The 17,583-nt window shown below is 40.5% G+C and overlaps 1 long non-coding RNA gene across 2 annotated transcripts; it reads right to left on the reverse strand.

Moving 5' to 3' along the window:
- Positions 1-556: 556 nt before the first annotated feature.
- Positions 557-17,441, reverse strand: LOC118498523. 2 transcript variants are annotated; one of them, XR_004901006.1, is made up of 4 exons: positions 17,074-17,441; positions 11,340-11,484; positions 10,403-10,518; positions 557-1,872 (listed from the first exon to the last, which is right to left on the reverse strand). It is a non-coding gene; the product is annotated as an uncharacterized LOC118498523 (long non-coding RNA). The 2 variants fall into 2 exon arrangements; XR_004901005.1 differs by lacking the exon at positions 10,403-10,518 and having other exon boundaries at positions 17,074-17,423.
- Between the last annotated feature and the right edge of the window lie 142 nt (positions 17,442-17,583).

Below are 17,583 nucleotides of genomic sequence, written 5' to 3' on the forward strand. Positions count from 1 at the left end.
GGGACTCATCTCTGGGCATCAGCTGGTGCTGGGAGCCAAAGAAGCAAAAGTACCAGCCAACATAATAGTCCAAAGGAGTTCACAAAGCTACTCAGAGACAATGCCATGTGGCAGGTACTCTCCCTCCCTATCAGAGCACCCGAGTTTAGAAGGGAGACATATGGTGTCAGAGTCAGATACAATTGGTTTCCATTTTCCTCACCTTTCCTGCACATGTACTGGGGAGGGGAGGAACACTGGGTCCCACTGGAAATGTCTGTCACCTGTAAATTCATTTAATCATGAAGTTCTTGAACTTGGACCCTTCTCACCACAATGAGTTGGCATGAGGTGATATGAGACTCACTTGGAGGCCACTCCATTAACCCTGATTCTTATAGTACTTGTCCCTCCAGAGACTCACACTTCTTTCTGCCTGGGTCACATATGAAGTGATTTTGAGTTTTAAAACTGTATATTTTCTAATAGGAAAAGAATTCCTACAAAAATAAAGTGTTTTGAGTGTTTTTGTTGATTCATTATTAATATTTAATGCCAATTAAATACTTTATACATATATTTTTCCAGAGAAAGGGCTTTATTTATTCAGCTGTTGAGATTACCAGTGCCTCTATCATTTCTTCAGTTTGCTCTGTTCTTTGAAAACGCAGTTATTTGTCTTCCTCTCATCCCTCAATCCACTAGCAGGGTTTCTGGCTCTCCTAGGATTCATAGTCAAATCAAACAGAGTTTTCTGTGTGGAAGAAAGGTAGGAAATACAATTTATTTCTTTTACTTTCTACAATAAGCCTCTTTCCTCACTATCACCAAAGAACTGACACTCTTGTAGTTGAAATGTTAAGTTGACTCCCGAAGTTCTTTTTCCTTTCCACTGAGCCATGCAAATATCTCAACTTTATCCAGAACATACCACCTCCTTTGTATGTGCCTCCATGTGCCTCTCCACTTTCAATGTGCTATTATCAGTGTTGTAATATTATTATTATCTTGTCATTTCTGGTTGTCAAAATCTTAAATTCAAATTCACGTTGTTGGGATTAAAGTTCTTCCCAGGCTGCTCTGCTGATGAAAGACAAAAACAGCTAAGCATGATAACCAACAAGGGATTAGGAACCCAAGTAGTATAATTGCTTGCTGAGTGGAAGAAATGCAGAATCAACCCTTTGAGAGCAGATTGCATCTTATACAACTTTTTAATCCACACAATTCCTGATACATAGCATATGTATATGTAGAATAAAAGCATGGCTTCTCACATAGTTTATTGTATACCATACTTCTATTTATTCTCTTTCCATTCACCTATTGGTCACAGGAAAATGGACTTGGGAGGAAACTTATAACATCAGACAGCATGCACACACACATGGGCATGCACACACATGCACAGGCTGGTCCTTGGGTATAACAAAACCAAAGTTAAAAAGACATCAAAACACAGTAAATTACATTGCTGAACAAAGAATGATAATGATCTGATTAAGCATTAATCATATTCCAAATATGAAGACTAGTATCAAGTTATATTTCAAAAACCAATCACCAAATGAAAACTCTGGCAGTGACAAGAGAGTAAAGTTGAGGGGTTTTTGGCAGTACAATCATCTGCCTCTCCCTGTTCCACAGGGAGAGCCAATCATCCCTGAAAGGATGGCAATTAGGCCATTCTTTCCAGTTTCACAGTCCTTGCTCCATTATACTTCACACATAGTATAACATTTACAAGTCTACAAACTTGGACTGAAGACATCAAAACAGAATTTTAGAAAATTGCAGACCACAGGGAGGAAGGACAGCTGAATCAGGGGCTTTCTCATTCACAGAACATTTTCTCAATAGAATAATGAAGTATGGCTGCTGTCATGAAGTCACCTGAAAAAGACACATGAGAATTCAGCTATTGTCGCCCCACTTGAGTACTCTGTTTTTCTCAGTCTCTGCTTTCACCATGTGGCTTTCTACAAATGCCCTGGCTGCATTATACTGGGTGGTGCATTAACAAGAAAGTACATGCTCTCATTATCAACTCCCTAAAATAAGGGCAATTCTTACTATCACTTAAGTCCAGGTAATGCTTTGCCTCACAGAGCTGGATCTAGAAAAAATATGCACATATTCTCTATTTTAATAGTTTCTATTCATGAAAATGTAGTGATTAAGAGGGTGGCTTCTGTACCAAACGGAGCCTGTATTTGCATTACAAATCTATCACCCACTGGATATGGGTTATTAGACAAATGACTTTACCTCCTTCAGCCTATTTCCTGCTCTAAAGGGTCATTTGAAGGCTCTGAAGGATCTAGCACACAATAACTACTGTATTTTGCCATGTATGATGTGCACTTTTTTGCCCAAACTTTTGAGGGAAAATATGGATGCACATTATACATGGGTGGTACTGATTGCATATCTACATAAATGTCTTTAACTCTTATTTATGCTTTTGCATTAAAAGTGTAACTCTAGAAAGCAATGACATCTGTATGCAAAATAATACCCTTTATAGTACAAAAAACAATTATCTAAATATGAAAAAATAAATAAATAAAAGTAAAAAATTAAAATGAAAATTTTTTTTTCCTGGAAGTTTGGGCCAAAAACATGGGTGCACATTATACACAGCAAAATACAGCATGTGACCTTGAGCAAATCATTGAACCTTTCTGTATTTACTTTTTCACATATGTTAAGTGAAGGTGATAGCAGTACCTACCTCATAAGATTGTTGTGGGAATTAAATGAGAATATGTAGGTAAAGTTCTTAACTCAGTGTTTAGCACACTGTAAGTACTTAGTATAGTAAGTACTCAGATTAGCTATTATATGACCAGACCATATCATCATAGTATCTCTTCTACATCTGTCCAATTTCTTGCACATGGGCCTGGTTAGAACTTCAAATTTCCATTTTGTATGCCTCATCTTGCTGAGTTCACACTTTTATATTTTCAGTGTCTCCATTGCCAGTGACTGGATTCTACCTGCTGGTGTACAACATGCTTACAAACTATGTAACCATGACATATTGCTTAATCTCTGTGAGCCTCGTGTGTGTGTGTGTGTGTGTGTGTGTGTGTGAGAGAGAGAGAGAGAGAGAGAGAGAGAGAGAGAGAGAAGAAGAAGGGGGGAGGGGCAGGGGAAGGAGGGGGAGGAGGAGGAGAAGGAAGAAGGAACATGCTTTTCCCATGTTCCTCACAATGCCTTCTTAATTGCTTTATCAAGTCAACACTTTTCTGTCCTAACCTTTTATGATCTCCTTTAACATTTGTCAGATCTGCCATATCTTCTTTAAAATTCTGTTCTCCCTTGGTTTTTATTCTCCAGTTTCTTCTCTTGCCCGTCTGGCCATTGCTTCTTGGTGCTCTTATTCTCCAGGATTTCACCTTTGGCTTTCACCTTTCCTTGTGCACTTATTGTGTGGCGTGTTCTCAACTCTTCCCATGGCTATGATATGATGATCCTCAAATTTTTACCTTCAGTTCAGAACCTCCACAGCTTTAGTCCTATTTTCCAATTCTCTGTTAAACATTTCCACCTGGATATCCTACAAGTACTGTTAGGTAGGATAGATAGCAAACCAAGGCAGAGAGAAGGAGGAGACATGTCTCATCCACTGACTCAGCAGTCCACAATCTTGCCAGGTGTCACAACATCACAGGAAACACCATGCTAACATGGGAGGAGGGCAGTCCTTGAAATTGTGTGTATCAGTCTCCACTATCACGGAAAGAAAGCCTTTGAAACTGTGCTTTTGTCCCAAGGCCTGAAAGATGGAAAAGGGCCCACAGTGCCCAAAGGCAGAAGCCCATTAACACCTTTGGGTAAACATGCCACACCCTCAAAGTTGGCACCACTTTTACTTGTCAATCAATATGTAATTTCTTTACCTCACCCCGCCAACTATATGAGTCCTCAGAACAAAGGACTCTTAGGCTTGGCACTCCTGGCTCTCTGGCCACCCGGCCTCAGACCATGTATGTGCACACTTGCCACCCTTGCCCTTGGCCGTCCTTACTTTTGCTGCCCTTATTCTGCTTTGCCCTGAACCTATGCCTTTCATTCCCTACCCCACCTCAACTAGGCCCGTTCTCTTCTCTTCATTCTCTGAGAACAGATCACCAATAAACCCTGCTTGCACTTGCATGCTAATAGACTTGCTGATCTGTAATTCTTTTCTGCATTGGTGAGAAAAACCAAGTTTCTGGGGGTTTCTCCGGTAACAGTACCTCACACTCAGCATGTCTAGAGCCAAGCAAGTAACAATCACCTCCTTCAAACCTTCTCCTCCTCCACCCACCCCCTCTAATCTTGCCAATCTTGATGAGGAGCACTTCCACCTACCCAGTCACCGAAGCCAGAAAACTGGGAGCCAGCCTTGACAACTCCTTCCACAGCCCTCAGATCAAATCAATCACCAAATTCTATTGAGTCTACATTCAAATATTTTTGAAATCTGCCCCTCCTTCTCTATCCTCCCTGGTCTCATCTGGGTTCAGCTTTTGATTCAAGCTTCATTTCCTATCCTCCCTACTATTGTCAATTTGGCCTTTCTAAAACATAATTATATTTATGACACTTTCTTGCTTTATTTTTGATACTTCCTTGCTTTAAATCCTTTAATAGTTCCATATTGTCTTCAGGAAAAAGTCCACATTCCTTTAATTGACCTACAAGACGTTTTCTGCTCTGGCCCTTGCTAGTGGCTCCAATTTCTTCTCATCACTCCCCTCAATGCATACTGCATTTGGTGATAGTAATCCACCTACACATCCCTGAACCCAACAACTCATCCTGTCTAATGCTCTGTGACTTTCAACATGCTGTTCCCTAGCTTTTAAATGCCCTCCTCTGGCTGTTTCCACTCCACTCATCTGTCAAGACTCTAACCAGATATTAAACTTTCTGTGAGTCTTTCTCAAATCCTTGTCACCCCAATAGCCAGATAAATTTGGGTTCTCCAGTCATGTCCTGTACATAGCTCTGTATGTGTACTTGTAAGATTATATAGTGTTCTTTCATCTCTTTCCTTAACATATACACATGAGTTGAGGTCAAGGATTATAATATATTTACCTTTGAATTCCCCATACCAAGTTCATAGCATGAAATGAATTAGTGTTGGCTACATAATTTTTAATTGACGAGTACTGTAGTTCTTCAAAAAAATTAACCACCCAATTACAGCATTAGTTCTCACCAACTATATTTACTTTGCAAGGGTTGTGTTATGAGAGACTATAATATAAAGGTAACAAGCACCCTTGTAATCTTTTCCTTTTCAAAGCACTTAAGTGATATGCCATGCTCAAAGCAAATCTTAGAAGTAAAATAACCATGTATCCATGCAGGAGATGAGTCAATGAGGTTCATGGGAGCCAAGTAACATATCCAGGTCTCACAAGGAGTTAATGACAGTGGCAAAACCAAAACCCAAGTCTCCTGTTTCTCAGTTCAATGCCTTATCTACTGGGCAAGGGATTTTCAAAGTCAGCCTCAATGAGTCCTAGAACAGGCAGCCATCTCTGAGACATACACATACATATACACTACACACACTCTTCAGGCAGAATAACTCTACTTTAAGCTGATTTGTTTACTTCACCATAATATTTTGGTTGGGGTGGGGGTGGAACAAAGGGAGAGTTTATTGCTGTTTTAAAATTTTGAAGAAATACTGCATCATCTACAACTTTCAGAGGTACTCCATTTATTAGGTGAATGAGTATTACAACTATATTATTTGGATAATACTATAGAAAGACCTTGTTTTTTGAGAATAGGCCAAAATGAAGTGCTATCATGATAAAGGAATCTGAAGTTCCTCTTCAAATTATCACCCTACATAAGTCTTCAATCCTATCAGCATCCCCCCCTTACTGTTACTAACAATGCCTTGCTGACTTTTCAGTCCACAATTTAACACTAATCCTTAACTACTTCAGGCAGTGAGAATCATTGTTATAAATCCCTGACATCACAAGGCCAAAACTGCTTGGGAGCTTTGGTCACAGCAGAACATTTACTATTTTGACTGCACAGAGAAACAAACAATTGGCTCTTTTAGAAAACTAATCTCTCATGGGATTTCCATAAGGCAACTGGGTCAATGGATTAAATCACAATCACAATCACAGTCACAATTACAGTTCTGAAACCTGGCTCAACAGAGCTGGAAGGGCCTTCCCAGATACTTGAATCTATTCTGCTAATCAGACGTGTGGAAACTGAGGACAAAGTTGGGTAAAGCCCAGGCCCTAGGTGTAACTCCCTTATTTTTACAACTTAGTTGAAGCTGTGAAGGGAAAGAATGACATAGAAAGTGAAAAACCATCCATAGTGTCTCATAATATTAGCTACAAAGGCTCACTTCTGAGACTTCTGACATAAGGTTGTGGCAAATTCAAGGCTGTAGCTAAGAAAACTATTCCTGTGATGATCATTTAGTCCCCAAACTTTGCCATAGTAATCTGTTGGCTGATGCCCATATTAGATATGCACAGTCCCCATAAAAGATTATAGCTCAAATCTTGGCAACAGTTATGATATTACAAGTGTGAAATGGTCATGTCAAGCTCTAAATTCAAATTCTCCAGAGTTCCTTTGTGAATTTATTTGTGAATCCCTTAGACTTACACTTTTTTAGCCTTTTCCTAATAGAAACAGAAGCTGTTACCACAATTTGATTGGCTTAAGCTTCAGGTTGTTCCTTTAAGGAAGGACACAATGTGGTTTCTCATTAACACTATCAAAATACTCCACTGATTTGGGAGTTAACCCTTCCTGTCCCATCTCTCAGGATTTCAAACCCCAGGTGTATGAACCCTCCTAACCCAAAGCTGCATAACAGAGTAGAGCAATTAATCATAGAAATTAATCTCATTCTTATCTGCTATTAGGTAATCTTTCTCCCTAATATCCTGGTGATGGATTCATGTTCAGGGTAAAGGATTCAGGGGAGAGAGGGGGTCAAAACTAATGAATATACCTTCAAAGTGTTACTGATACCATGTTTGATGTTATCCCTTAACAAAGAGATAACCAGCTAGGACTGCAGTACTCATTTCTTCCCTTTACCCTTCATTGGGGAGGGGGCAGAGGTGTGCTGCCTCTGATATCTTCAACTGCTATCTTCCTACCCATCTGGGATCTGAATCTAAGATGAAAAGAAACCATCCCCTGGCATTAATGTCTACCCAAGGATGAGGGTAGGTGCCCTCTGATTATCTTTGAAAGGTTTCTTGGAGCCACATTTTTGTTTCAGCCTCCCCTCAGGGGGCAGGATAGTTCTTCAAATTTACTGGAAAATCTAATTTTAGATTTAGATTAGGCTCCTGTCATTCCTGGAGCTCCTCCATTCTACTTTACTCAGGCATGAACCTTGGAGGCCTATTTACCTTATTAGGCCAAGGCTCATAAGGTTAAGGAATGGCTATTGCCTGAACACCCTTCCAATCTCCACCCTGCCATTTAGCCTCCTCATGGAAGAGTAATAGTCTAGTGGATTAGCACAAGCATCCATTCTCTGAGTCTCACTGAGTTCCCAGTTTTACAGAGAACCTACTCCTGAGATCTAGATCATTTGCAGGCTCTTAGTGCCTTGCAAAGTCTCCCCAGTTGGGTGCAGATAAGGCAGAGCCTTTCACCAGAAATGTGAAGCCATCAAGTGAATGATTAATAAGAGAGGTTCTTCCAATTGTGAACTCCATTAAGGCAGGGAAAAAAGATCATCTGTGGATAGGAGCACATTTGAAATGAGGGAGGTGGGTAATGAATGCCTGCTGAATGAACAACTGCTTATGTGGAAATAAGTGCATTTGGCCATACTGTCAAATCTGTCTGGTTACAAAAATCAATGAGTGTTTTGTGGCGGCGGGGAGTGGCGAGAGGAATAGATAAGGAGAGAACACGAGTCCATACATAACTGGAAAGCTAGGATTTGAGATAAGCTGAGACTGGAGTTCTCTGTGTTATGACTGAATTGTTTTGTTTTTTTTTTTTTTTTTTTCCAAAAATCAGTGCTGTCTAATGATTTCTTCATCCCATAATCATAAACTTTTAAAGGATCCTCTCTGCCCACAGATGTAAAAACGGTCTCTTCAGGCTGGTTTTCACCTACCAATATTGTCTTATCTCAAGTACCAAAATATGCCAGTACTATACTGGCATACAAGGGTATGCCAGTATATACAAGGGTAACACTGTGAAGAGCAAACACAGCTGCTGCTTTATAGGGCTTATATTCTCGTGAGGAAGACAAATTTGGACTAAGTTATTAGAAAACAGTAAAATGGAGAAAGTGTGGAAGTATTATGAAAATATATGAGGGGGACTTGGCTTAGTTGTGGCAGAAGTTGGGGGAGGAGATGTTATGCAAGGGTTCCCTGAAACAGAAATATTTAAGATATGACCTGAACAAAAAATAAGAGGAAGGTAAACAGGAAGGATATAAAGGGAAACAAAAAAAGAATGAAGGGGTTAGGGATAAGAGAGTTTTAAAGAGGGAAGTGGTATAACATATTTGCATTGTGCTAAGAACATTCTTAGTACAGTGTGGAAAACAAATTGTAGGGAGATAAGAGCAGGTCATTAGGTGAAAGGGTGGAGGTTTAAAAGAAGGAAAGTAATAGGTACTAGGGGAACACAGTAGTAAGCAAGGGTACTGAGTCAAGTGATGGCTGGGTCAGCCACAGTGAGAAGTTTGAGTATGTGAGAAGTTGAAAAGAGTCTCTGGCACAGTAACCTGCTTTAGCCAAAGCAGTTCTCACTTTCACTAATGCTTTAGTGACAACCTAGAATGCCAAATACCGTAACTCCTAACCAAATCATGTCTACCTTTCTAAGGCCCTCTGAAATCCTGCCTTTTCTGATCAGACCCAGATATGGTTTCTCTTGTTTCTAGATTTCTAATTCATATTTGTCATTTAGCATTTAAAGATACACTATTTAGTGTTGTTACTTAACTGGACACATATACCCAAACCCATTACAAGCTCCTTGAATTTATGAACTATCTTCGATTACGTTGGCATCACCAGGGTACTCAGCACAGTGACAGGCATTGATCAATAAGTAAGGTACTCATTGAATAAATGAATGAATGAGGCACCAGAGTCCCTGCAGGCCTCCTTTAGTAATTCATGATAACCTGTGAAGCTGACAAGGAAAGGGGTCGCTTTCCCTAAAAGATTCTACTTACACCCAAAGTCCTAAGACTTGAGGTCAATAGCTCCTTCTCACTGGTCACTGCTTCTCACTCCCTTACAATCCTGCATCCCTCCCACCACCACCACCTTCTATTGTTTCTTCTATCTTCTGGTTGTCAGCTTGAATGAAAAAATGGTCTATCTGTCCTCAGACACTTACACCAGCCCGGACTGCTCCACAGTGCCATGAAGGGCCAGGACTTTTGTTTACAGCTGGGGCCATGGTGAGGTGGTGAGCACAGCTGACAGCTTCACTCTGAAGCAAACATCAATCTTCCTCTGTCCTCTCAGCCAAGTTTCACAGACCAGCTCTATTGAAAGCTGGCTATACCCCCCTGGGTCTAACATCCTATCCATAACTCTGGCCTGGGAGCTGCTGGGTGAATCTCAGCTTTGTACCTTTTAGGAACTGTCCTGGCTCACTTCTCTATTCCCAGTTTCTAACCATGTTACCTCAACCTCAGGGCCCTACAAGAACATGTCCTTCTAGTTCCCCACACCCTCAGCAATGTCCCACCTCTCCAACCATATCTTCTCACTCTCAGCAGTGTATCAACATGCCAATTTGCTCAGTCAAAAAGTAAAAACATCACAGAAAAGGATCAAACGACAGTTTCCAATGTGTACTTTATGGAGGACTGTGGCGTGCACACGCGTGTGTAATCTTTGCCTTAAAATGGCTTTTCTATTGTTTTAAAACCTGCAAATCAGATGGGTTCTGAGGCCTCCAAAGAATATCTTTTGAGATCCCAAGTGAGGGCCTCTTTGCCACATTCTTTTTCCTGGTCTCTTCCTTCCTCAGCAGGTTTGCTCCCTCTAGCACTCACCTGGAGTGAGAATGAAGTCCTGTTACACTATTAACTTCTTCTTGTCCACAGGTATTTTTTTTTTTGCCTGTTTTTCTGCCTGCTGACTAACACAGTTTTCACCAATTCATTGAGGCCTGTTTCCATGGTTTTCAACCTCCCCCAACTACCAAGGAATATGATATACCTCTTTCACTATCAGTGGTTCACTACAGTGTGGAAGAAAAGGGGCCACTTATTAACCTAACAAGCTTAGGGGAGGCCAGGCCTTACAAACTGTGACAGAAAGTAACTATATAGTATGGTCTGAAATTAAAAACTTTCTAACTAAAAGCAGTTCATGATGGGTAGTCATGTCCTAGGGCAGTATTTTTCCTTAACAAAGGTCTTTACCTTAATTGAGCCAGTTTGTTGTGTGTTTTTTTTTTTTTTGCATCTAGGATAACATACCTGCAAAGGCAGTAACAAAGTGATTTCCCTTTTTCCAGATCCCTCAAAAGCACAGGCACCTGAGACCACAAATTACCCTCATTGTTATTGTTATCATGTTAATTGTTGACCTATGTAAACAAGCATGTGTCTACCATTTTACTTTTATCCAGCCCCATAGATGATCTCCTCCCTTGGCTTTTTCCTGCCTTCCTAATCTATCATCAATGGATTTCATGTAATCCCCTTACACCTTGCTCCTTTGGTTGTAATGTGTAAAATAAAGTGCAAAACTATCATCTTCTGGAACAGTTTCTCAACTTGTTGAGGTTTTGCTTCCCAACACTTGTCATTAGTTTGGCTCAAATAAACACAAAAATTCTCTACAGGTTTGAATGTTTCTTATGTTGAAAACAGCAAGGCTTCCACAGGGGTCTGGTGAAGGGGGACTATAGGCTGGAGGCAATTCCCCTTCTCAGAGACCTTATCAGAGGGCACAGAGACTTTTTCAATCTAAAACACCTCCCTTCTCAGATTTTTCCATGGTACATCCCTAATAAAGAGGTGTACATTCCACCTAACCCCTTGGTTAGTAAGTGCTCTTCTAAAGAGAAACCCATGTGCATTCTCCTCCCCAGGAATGATGAAGCACTTTTAAATATGTTTGTCTTTTCTAAATATTTTATTGTGGAAACCTTCAAAAAATACACAAAATAGGAAGAACTCTCCATGCACTTATCATTAAGCTTCAACAATTTAGACCAAGTATATAGTACTTTAAGTACTCCTGGTTTGTCCTCTTGAATAATGACAGTTAAAATATTCAAAATATATAGCTTTTTATCATTTCCAGTAAAATAGGGACTTTGGGTGCAGGGTATACAAGCATAAGAAAAGTTACCTGTAGAGAACTGGCTTCAGGCATCCTCTTAAGCAATGTTCGGATTGCAGGAGTCCGCACAGACTGGTAGAAATCAATCCTCATTTCTGTTGGTTGATGTGTAACACAGGTAATTTGACATGATCATTCCAAGTGAAGTCTGTGACTGACAAAATTACAATTTACCAAAATTTGGTAAACTGAATACTAAACTATTGACTCAGGAAGGGGAAACCAAGGAATTATGTGCAAGTCTGGCATCCCAAGGTCTACGTTCATTAGATTAAGGTTCCCAGTGATTTGAAGTAACCTATTTGAAGGTAGGTCAGTTGGAGAAGAGTGAGAAGGGGGCTGATTACAGGTGGAGAAAGGACCTAGAAGAGAATAGATACTCCTAAAAGGATATAAAACTTTCACATGAGTATTTCTACCTTTTGCCCTATGAAATCCTTATGGAATGAAGCATGTATAAATAGAGATAAAAGCACTGTTATTAAAGAAATAGCATTTTGCTTAGCTTTGAAATGTTAGGATTTCTTAACTTTTAAATTAACCAAATGTTCTTTTTAAAAAAAATCCAATACATTAGTTAGAACCAAATGGAAAAATATCAAATTGACCTTAGAATGGAGCAGTTTTATCTAATACCCAGAAGCCATGGAAGGACACTAATGTCCCTCTCCATCCTCCAGAACAGGCTGACTACTACTTACCAGACCTAGGAAGACTCTCTTAGCCACAAGATAAGCAAGATCAGCAGATAACAGTTGGGCAAGGCATGTTGCACCCTGTATGAGGTCACCCAACTGAGAGGGAACAACTGGAGGCTGAAATTCATTCTTCACCTCTCCTGATGAAACTCTAGGATCCCTGAGAAAGAAAAGGATTTTTCTCATGGTTCCATTTGAGTGGACACTTTGCAAATTGTCTTCCCCCAGGTGGCACAGGTTTCTCGTCAGCACAAAGGCACCTTGGAGCCATTGGGTGTCCTGGGAAGGCTGGAGCCATAATCTTTGTCTAGCTTTGGGCCTTGAAGCCAAACTAACATTGACCTAAGCAATCTTTCCCTTCCATTTGAAACACTGTAAAGATGGTGGTTCCGCTGTAATTTCCAAAAGAACAGTAACTCCTATTTTCTGAGGACCCACTTAGAGTCAGGAATGTGCTGAAACTTTAGCCCATAGTAAGTGGAAGGGATAGAAGAGTATTCACATGTGTGAGGGTAGCATGGCATAATGAGAAAAACATGGGCTTTGGAGGCTGAGAAAAGTCAGAATCTTTGTTCTGACATTTACCAGCTGGCAACTTGGAGTTTTGAACTCCTCTGGGTTTCAGAGGATTCACTAAGACAATAGATGTAAACAGCTGAGCAGTGTTTCCTGGCACATGGAAGATGTTCAGTTTTTATGTCTTTTTCTGCTACTACCCTGACTCCAAAGTTAATTCACATTATTAACACCCTTGGCCTTGACACCTCACTCAGTAGAGCATAAGGATGAGTCTACTAAACAGAATATAGGAGCGAAAGTCAGATGTGGGTCTCAGTGTGGGTCCTAATGCCAGACACATCCCCTGTTACAGTATATTGATAAGTTACTTCCATCTTCTGATCCCCTCAATAATAAAACAAGAGAACATGCTTAGCTCTGATGATGAAAGGAAAGAACAGGAAATCACTTTTCTTGGGCACTTGCCATTAATATGCAGTATGTTTTGGACCTTTTATATAGCTTGCATATTCTAAACCAACACTGTCCCTTATAATTTTCTGTAATCGTAGGAGTGTTCTGTATCTATCAGTATCTAATACAGTATTACTGGGGAAGGGAAGAATTATCCACTTTTGCCCTTCTTTAGTTCTCATAGCTGGACCAATAATAAAATAATAAAACTGACACAAGACTAGATTAACAGGAGAAAAAAACAATTTAATACACGCACATGGAAGAATCACATTATGATGCTCAGATCATAAAATGAGTCTCAAAAAAACAATCAAACTAGGCACCTTTATACTTTTGTAGATAAAGAAGCAATAAATTTGTGAACAATTGACACGACAAAGTTAATGCTCATTAGAAAGGAATTTAAGCAAGGTTTGGGCATAGGTAGTAAATTAGTAAAACCTTTACAAGGTTTGTTTATATAGGCTTTTTTGACTCTGGATTTTATAACTCTTGTGATAAGGTTGTCTCTTACTCCTCAGGTGGAGGGCACCCATCACATGGAAATTTATTTCCTGCTTTTAGAGAGACAGAGGAGAGTCAGAGAGCTCCTCCCACTTCTGCTGCTTCTCAAGTGATTTTAATTCTTAATAATCAATATGTCATTGTGGGATATCTTGGGGAGGCCTGCCTTGGCCCCCAACAATACTAATACTAGCCATAAGTAGCTGCTGAGCCCTTGAAACGTGGTTAGTTCAACTGAGGAACTGAATTTTTAATTTTAACTAACTCAAATTTAATTAAGCACATGTCTAGTGGCTACCATATTGAATACTGCAGCTCTGAGACTATAAAGGAGGAATAATTATTCTCACTTAGTATACAGTGACTAAGGCTTGGGAAAGTTAAAAATAACTTGCTGAAAGTCACATAAACAGTAAGCAACTACACTAGATTCAAAACCAAGCAGTAGAAAGTTTAGCAGGGTGGTATTGTCAGGTATATCAGAAATTATCCAGGCTCCACTACTTACAAGTTATATGACCAAAGAGAAATAATTACAGTCTCTAGAATCCATTTTCATCATGTACAAATGATGATAATTGTCACCTAATTTATGGGCCCATTGTTGGGATTAATGGGTGTGGAGCCATGTAAATGTGGCCTGTAACAAACAGCCTTCCAAAAACTGTGTTTCCTCACCACTCTAAATATCCCCACACACATAGAAGAGGTTCAGATATAAACTAAAAAAAAATAACTGCAGGATAGAAAGAGCAATATAGAATGGAGATGAGGGAGGGAATGAAATCATCAAAATATTTCCATTTATTTAGTTTGCTTTCCTGCCCTCTTCTTGACACTCTAATCAACATTAGCTAAATCAGGGAACAAGCTATCTGCAATGTATTTTGAGGCCCAGAATGATAAGCTACTATTGCTGAACAAGAGTACTGTCAAGGACTTGCACTCTAGATGTAGGTACAATTCATATCCTGGTGTCCATATTTGTATGCACTGAGAAAATAATTTGACACCTCTATACATTAGTTTTTAATCTGTATAGACAGGACTGACAATATTCAGGATGTCTCAATAAAGCATATACAAAGTCTGTCCAGAAAAAGTCTAGTCATATAAAGAGGATGGTTTGTGCAACACTGATGTAACCTGGCAGCCAAGGAGAGTGGACTGGAATGCACCTGTATGAACAATGATGACTTTACTGTACTAATCACTAGGGGCAGGAGATGCTGTTGAGTGAGCATATGTACTGTATGACCATAACATTCAAAATGACTGAGTGAATAGAGCAATGAATCTGCATAGTTTTGCATTGTGCTTGAACATTCCTCCGCAGGAACTACTTGGATGATTCAGAAAGCCACAGGTACGGGAAACTGGTGATTGGCAGCTTCATCCTGAAAATGTGCCTGCTCATGTATAATGTGCCATGCAGTTTTTTGGCAAAACATCGAATCACCCAGGTTACTCAGTCTCCCTACAGCCCAGATTTTGGGCCCTATGACTTCTAGCTTTTCCCAAAACTAAAATCACCGTTGAAAGGGAAGAGATTTCAGACCATTGATGGGATTCAGGAAAATATGATGGGGCAGCTGACAGTGATTGGGAGAACTGTGTGAGGTCCCAAGGTGTCTACTTTGAAGGAGACTGAGGCATCATTACCCTATGCACAGTGTATCTTGTATCTTCTTCAATAAATGTCTGTATTTTTCACAGAACATGGCTGGATAGGATACCTTCTAGACAAACCTCATACATCTTTTACTTTGCTTTAAATTCGGTAGCACCCTCTAGTGGAGTAAAAAAAAGTATTGCATCTCTGCCCTCCAAAGCAGTGGTTCTAACTCCAGTGTGCATTAGAATAACCAGAACAGTTTGTTATTGCATGCCCAAACCTTACCCCTAGAATTTCTTTTGAGGTAGGGCCTAAGAATATAAATCTGACAACTTCCTGAAAAGTGATAATGATGTTACTGAGGTGTCTGGAAAGCACACTTTAAGTACCACTGCTCTAATTCCCATGCCCCTCCCCAGTGTTTGTACACTCACACACGCAAGCATATGTAATTGATAACTAATATATAACTCTTGTCATTTAATTTTAATTTACTAGTACCCATCTAATAATAATGTTGTGAGTAACAACAAAATGATACAGCACCTAAAATGTATAAAGCATGCAAAAAAACTAAGGATCACAGAACATAAATCACTTGCCCAGGGTGTCAGAGCTTATAAATGGTGCTATGGGGTTTAAAATCTGGTACCTGATTCCAAAGACATAATAAAGTTTAGCAATATCACTACAGAAAATAGGGTGTAAACACATATCTAATAAAAATTTTAAGAGGAAAAAAATCACTTTTCAATACCAGGATCCAAATTCTTATTTGCTTTTAGGGACCAGTCTTCTGTATTTTCCTTTTTTTTTTGTTGGGGGGGGGGGGTGATGAACATTTGAAAAGCTGCACAGGAAGGGTCAAGATTTTCACTAGCATCAGTGCCTGGGGTCATTCATCAATTCTGACCACACCACCACCACCACCACCACCACCACTTCCCAGCCCCCCTAAAAAAGGCAAGGAAGAAAGAAGAGAGGTGTGGAAGTAGGGTTCTTTTTTTATGAAGGAAAAAAACCAAGACAAACATTTGGATCTAGGGCATAGTCCCCTGCCTGGTATGCATATTTATAATTTTATTTTCACTAGCAATGAAAGATTTTATATAGATAGATAGATATAGATATATATCTCCCTATAGATTGGAAAAATCAGCAAATAGAAGCGGGGAGAAAAATCCCATCATTCCAGGGACCTAACAGCCAATCCTTTGCTGGGATTTGGCGGCATCTGGTGGCTGACTTAAGAGGTATAAACTTCACTCAGAACTTTCTGGAAAATTAACTGCGTGCGTAGTGGTGTGAAGGACACTGTGCTTGAAGATCAAGGCAAAAAGGTAGGACAGCTTTAGCCCCTCAGGAATTCGAAGACTACAGTGGAATGGAAGGCTGTCTTATACAGATATTCTCAGCACAAAATTCTGTTTGTGCCAGAAGTGCTCACTTTGCTGGAAGGCCAAGGGGTGAGGGGAGCACTGTAGAAAGGAAGGGGAAGAAAGATAGTAGGGGACAGGGAAGAAGCTGCTCCTTGAATTGCTAATATGTGCATGCGAGGTTTTGTCTCTTAACCATCGTAAGGCTATGGCTTAGTACAACATTGTGGCATGGGGACGAACGCGGGAAGAAACTGTATTCTCAGGGTCTAAAATTAAGCAGAGGAGATGGAAATATTTCTACCAAAGGCCCTTTATTTCTGGAATGATCACCTTGGCTTATTTTCCCAGAACATTCCCCCTAGAGCGAGCGAGCGAGCGAGCGAACGCATGCCTTCGCCCCCAACACCAGCGGCGCACGCCTGCACACACCCACCACTGCCAGTGCCATGAGGGTTAGTGCACGCGCCCGGGCACACAATCCCCCCCCAACCCCAAAGCCACGCAAGCTCGCACGCGCACACCCACACTGGCCCCACCTCCACGCGTCCAAAGCACCTGGCACTGCCACTCACCCACATATCAAAACTCCTACTCCGACTTTATTTTCCTCCAAGAGTTGCGCAAGTGGTTCAAGGATCTGGCCTCCGACTTGACCTCGCGCTTCCCCATTCTCGGGAAATTTAGCTCATTTCCGCCCATCTGTTTCTATAGGCCACGTAGACACTTCCTTTCCCAGTGAGGGGTTGGGGGGAACCCATAATGCCTCCCTGCAGAAAAAAAAAAAAAAGAAGAACCTCTGCTCAGGGGAACTCTGGGTCGTAAAAACAGACCACGTGAACACCCTGCCCTATAGACGTATGACCCAAAGACTGTCGCGCTTTTGGGGGGTGGGATAAGATCCTAAGAGAACGAAAGTCATTGGCCAGAGTCCGCACTAAAGGAGGAAGACGATTGGTTTCCTTCAAGCCTTAACCGTGAAGAAGCGGGTCGTTAGCACCTCCCCTTTACTGCGGCGAAATGTCATTGTGACGTGATGGGCCTCATCCAATGATTCGGTTATGGAACATTCTAAAACTTAGACA

The sequence above is a fragment of the Phyllostomus discolor genome, chromosome X (assembly GCF_004126475.2).
Source record: "Phyllostomus discolor isolate MPI-MPIP mPhyDis1 chromosome X, mPhyDis1.pri.v3, whole genome shotgun sequence".
Taxonomy (NCBI): Eukaryota; Metazoa; Chordata; class Mammalia; order Chiroptera; family Phyllostomidae; genus Phyllostomus; species Phyllostomus discolor.